This window comes from Cibotium barometz, chromosome 31 (genome assembly GCF_041138505.1).
Source record: "Cibotium barometz isolate CiBa-2024 chromosome 31, ASM4113850v1, whole genome shotgun sequence".
In the NCBI taxonomy this organism is placed as follows: domain Eukaryota; kingdom Viridiplantae; phylum Streptophyta; class Polypodiopsida; order Cyatheales; family Cibotiaceae; genus Cibotium; species Cibotium barometz.
The window spans coordinates 35,827,837-35,833,121 of record NC_141076.1 but is presented as its reverse complement, the minus strand read 5'-3'; the positions used below and the strand labels follow the sequence as shown (position 1 = coordinate 35,833,121).

Genomic DNA, 5,285 nt, shown 5'->3' with positions numbered 1-5,285 from the left:
CCCTATGTGTACACATTGTAAAGCTCCTAGCCCATGGCTGTAGCTTTAGATTAGGTATCCTTGGGCTTCTCATCTTAAGGAGTCAGTTGCACCTACAATCTCGTAAGTAGTAGTATATATATCGATGATGCAAAAAATGCTCTCATTCGAACAACATCAACAAGTGTATTGCTCCTCATGCGATTTGAATGAATCTCTTGCTTACATCCTCCCACATCATTAGGGTCATAACATAGTAGGCTAGATGACATTCTTCCAAATATGCTCTCTCCCCATTGCATTCATGCATGGAATGTTGGGGGAAAGTCTAAAATTACATCACCTTTGTAAAACTTGGGGAATTTCGTCATATAAAAAAGTGAAGCTCTACCAAACTTTGTGGAATAGCACCAAATACTGGAGGGAATTACAATTTTGGAAAGAGTATGAATGGGATTGTGTACCATAGGCCCAGGACCTCACACCTCACGAGTGGAGAGAGACTCTCTTGATTGAGTGTAAGCCCCCATCCAAAATTGTTGCCATTTAGGTTTACAATGTATGGCCTTTACCTACATAATTATTATTTTTTTGCAAAAAGATAGTTTGATATTAATAATATTTAGTTAAAAAAAGATGAAGATGTAAACCCCCCATCCAAAATTGTTGCCATTTAGGTTTTCAATGTATGGCCTTTACCTAAACGAAAAGATACTTTGATATTAATAATATTTAGTTACAGAAAAGATGAAGATGTCGGCTGTATTAACATGCTAGGCTAAAAGTGTTAATTGGTCCGTCAGAGCCTGCAGGAAACTCCACCATTTGAGGCTCGGGCCAGCCCATGAGGGCGGGTATGCTCTTGCTCCATGGATGCAGGTTGTTGGATGCATTAGTTTTCGATTGCCAAAGTGCACCAGGCAGAGCACTTCTGCCATACTCTGTTCTCGTGATAAAGGGCAGACCAGTGCATCTAAGAAGAAACTGGATGCAAAAACAAAGATATCTTGTAAACAAGAGGAGTTACAACATGAGCTCCATGTCCTGGGAAAAGAAGGTAGCATTACAGACTCCTACACTTTTGCTTCTCTCTTACGGCTATGCACGGATGGCAGACTGCTGGCAGAGGGTAGGAGGGTGCATGAGCACATCCTTAGAAGTGGACTGTTGCCAAACCTCTATCTAGGAACAGCTCTTGTCAATATGTATGCCAAATGTGGAAACACTGAGGACGCGCACCGCATGTTTGTTAACATGCCAGACAGGAATGTGTTTACATGGAATACGATAATCTTGACCTACATCAATGTGGGACAAACTCAACAGGCTATAAGTCTCTTTAGAGACATGAGAGTAGAAGAAGTCAGGCCAGATGAGGTGACTTTTGTCACCATCTTCAGAGCATGCACCAGCCTTAAAAACTTGGAGCAAGGTGCCGTAGTTCATGCCCAGCTTATAATTGATGGAATCAAGCTAACCATTTCCATATGGAATACCCTCCTGGATATGTATATGAAATGCGGGAGGATAGAGGATGCAGTCCGAGTGTTCGAGGGAATGACTACACGGGACGTGATCTCATGGACACTAATGGTCACAGGACATATCAAGCATGGGAATGCCCTGGCTGCTTTGGATTTTTTTTTAGGATTGCTAATGGATGGTTTAGAACCAGATGAGGTTACATTTGTGACCGTCTTACATGCATGTGCCATCGTAGGAAATGCACAACTGGGCAAGCAGGTGCATGCATATATACTGGAAACGGTCACAGAAGTGAATGTGTTTATTGGGGACACCCTCATTGACATGTACGCCAAGTGTGATAGCATTCAAGATGCCCGCAAAATTTTTGATATCCTGCCTGGGAGAAATGTAGTTTCTTGGAACGCGTTGCTCGGAGGTTATGTCAAGCATGAACATACCGAAGAAGTCTTCACTCTTTTTGGCCAAATGATATGTGAACCTGTGAGGGCAAATGAGATTACCTTTGTCAGCATTCTGAATGCATGTGTTGTAGTAGAAGATTTAAAGTGTGGCATGGCCGTCCATGATTACACAGTGCAAACTGGGTTCGAGTCACTCATCATTGTGGGGAATGCCCTTGCCAACATGTATGCCAATTGTGGAAGTATTGTCAATGCGTGCGAGGTATTTGAAAGAATGCCAGAACACGATGTTGTGTCATGGAACTCAATGATTACTGGACTTACAAAGCATGGACATGCCCTAGAGGCTCTCAACCTCTTCCAAAGGATGGGATTGTCTGGCATACAGCCAGATGCAGTGACCTTCGTGGGCACCCTAAATGCTATTGCTTCTACCCAGAATTTGGACCATGGAAGGATACTTCATGGCAACTTCATCGAATCTGGACTTCAATTCAATATCTTCATGGAGAATACCCTTGTGGATACGTACTCTAAATGTGGGAGCACACATGATGCATGGCAAGTGTTCAGCAACATGTCAAATAGAGATGTTGTCTCATGGAATGCCATTTTGCTAGCTATATCTGTAGATGAGCTTCACGAAGAGGTCATCAAACTTTTCTGGAAAATGCAGAATGAAGGTGTGAAGCCGGACGGAATAACCTTTGTCCGGGCTCTCAATGGATGTGCTAGCATAGGTTGTCTGGAAATGGGTAATTTGATCCATGCGCATGTTATTGAGGGTGGATTTGATTCTGATGTCTTTGTTGGGAGTAGTCTTATTGACATGTATGCCAAAGCTGGAAGCATAGAGTGTGCACGGCAAGTGTTTGACAAACTACCCAAGCGGGACATTGTGTCATGGACATCATTGATTGCAGCTTACACGAACAATGGACAAGGAAAACATGCCTTAAAACTTTTTTGTCAACTGGAATTGGAAGGGATACGGCAAGATGAGTTTACCTTTATGAATGCCCTGAATGCTTGTGCAGGCCTAGCAGCCCTGGAAAAGGGAAAGATGGTACATGCACTCACTGTAGAGCATGGGTTGGAAGAAAACATATTAGTGGGGAACGCTCTTGTGGACATGTATTCAAAGAGTGGAAGCACAACAGACTCACGCAAAGTGCTAGACACTATGCCGACACGTAACGTTGTCTCCTGGAATGCAATGATTTCAGGGTATGCCCAGCATGGGCATGGCAAGGAGGCTTTGCAACTTGTTAATCATATGCAACATGAAGGTACAAATTTAAATCACATCACTTTTCTCGGTGTTCTGTGTGCTTGCAGCCATGCAGGCTTAGCAGTAGAAGGCTGCGATTATTTCAACTCTATGAATCGAGTTCACGGAATTGAACCGACAGTGGATCATTATGCCTGCATGATTGACCTTCTTGGTCGCACCGGGCACTTGGAGGAAGCCCTCAATTTTATTAAAAAAATGCCATTTCAACCTAACTCACACATGTGGAAGGCATTGCTCAGAGCCTGCCAAATCCATTGCAATTTGTCTGTAGGGAAGATAGCAGCAGAAGAAGTTCTTAAGTCTGAACCGGAGAGCGCAGTCACTTATATAATGTTATCGAATATATATGCTGCATTTGACATGTGGAGTGATCATGCCCAAGTGATCAAAACGATGAAGGAAAGAGGGGTTCAAAAGCAGGCGGGTTGCAGCAACATTGAAATTGGTGCACAGGTGTATGGATTCGTAGCAAATGACACATCACATCCTCAAATCAAAGAAATTCATGCAGAGCTGGACATGCTTTTTGAAAATATGAAAGCAGAAGGTTATGATCCGGACACTTCCTTTGTAAGGCATGATGTAGAGGAAGAACATAAAGAGCTAATCCTCCGTCATCATAGTGAGAAACTGGCTATTGCTTTTGGGCTCATCAATACAACATCTGGGACACCTTTGTGCATAATCAAAAACCTTCGAGTGTGTGGCGATTGCCACACTGCATCGAAGTTCATCTCAAAGATTGTGAGGCGAGAAATCATTCTAAGAGACTCTGTTCGTCGGTTCTTGGCTCTTGCTCTGAGATTGAGAGTTTGGATGAAGGATCTTATCCAAGAAGAGCATAAAGGGTTTCATTAAAGGCCGCTACATAGTAGATTCCATCATCATCCTATGGAAGGGTTGAATAGAGTGGGGAGAAACATATGTTTCTTGAAGTAGATTTATATAAAGCCTAAGATAAAATGAACTTGTACCTTGTGATTCTAGAGTTTCATGGTCTTTGTAAAACTAGTAAGAATCCTCCTAGCAGGTGCAAAGTCTTCGAAACTGGGGGCAAAATTTTGAGAAATTTGTGTATTCCTCTGGGAAAGAACCTCACAATGGGACAAAGGTGGGACTTGGTCCTCTACAAGGCAGAGATTGAACTTACTAAATTGTACACCTCCTTGAGCTTAGCACGAAAGTTCATTCAAATCAACAAGGTTCCAGTGTGATTCATTTTCTTTGCTGCTGGCAAGCCTCCAACCAGCAATTGGCGTGGTTAGAGATACCTCTCACAGCTAGTAAATGAAATATGTGTTGCTTGCTGAAGGATGCAGGAGGTCTTAAAAATTTGAACTTAAAGATTATAGTGGATAAACCTGCTGCCAAGTGGAACCTGAGAGCTTTCCTCAATAGGGAAACTTCATTGGATCTTTTGTGTAATGTGTAGGTCTTGGATCTCTTATGTGTGATCTATTCCAAACCCAAAATTTGTGATTGGATTTATGGAAAATTACTTGGAATTATATGAAACACAAACTAAAGTGGCATGGGAGAGGTGGTAAATTTAGTGGACTGGAAGATGACTCCATTGGGTCTCAGCATACATTCCAGACAGTCAATTTGAAATTCAATGGGCAAGGAGTTTGGACCAAAAGAAAGAAGCGAGTAACGCCATGGGATCAATACCCAAGGGAAATGAAAGTTGGATGGGAAAGTGTCTGGCCAAGGTTAACAGTGCTTTTCTGAGACTGGTTACAAGGAAGGCTCAATGAAAAGTGGGGAGTCACTTGGGGCAGCATTGGGTAATGGAAATATGTGCTTTCTAGACCATTTAGAAGACCAATATGAGGCGAAAATTATAAATCTTGAAACGACTCTTAATCCAGAAGGTTTTTGTGGGTGAGAGCTAGAGCAAAAACCTTGGTCCCCAACTCTACCTTATGTGGGTTCTTGTAAGGAGTGGAGGATGTGGGTTTTTTTTTTTGGAATTGCAATGTGGTCACGAGATTCCTCAAAATACCTTTTTTTTTCCTCCCGAAAGCCCCCTTTTGAGGGGATGTAGCCGAGCTAGAAGCTATGCCATTCAGACATGCAACCCTACAGTGTCAGGGCTCGAACCCATGGCCTCTTGGTTAGGG

The 5,285-nt window shown here is 42.7% G+C and overlaps 1 pseudogene across 1 annotated transcript; it reads left to right on the top strand.

The window, feature by feature from the left end:
• Positions 1 to 723: 723 nt before the first annotated feature.
• On the top strand, positions 724 to 5,035 carry LOC147620804 (pentatricopeptide repeat-containing protein At2g03880, mitochondrial pseudogene; annotated as a pseudogene). Its single transcript, XR_015269996.1, has one exon. The product of XR_015269996.1 is annotated as a pentatricopeptide repeat-containing protein At2g03880, mitochondrial pseudogene (transcript).
• Positions 5,036 to 5,285: the final 250 nt, after the last annotated feature.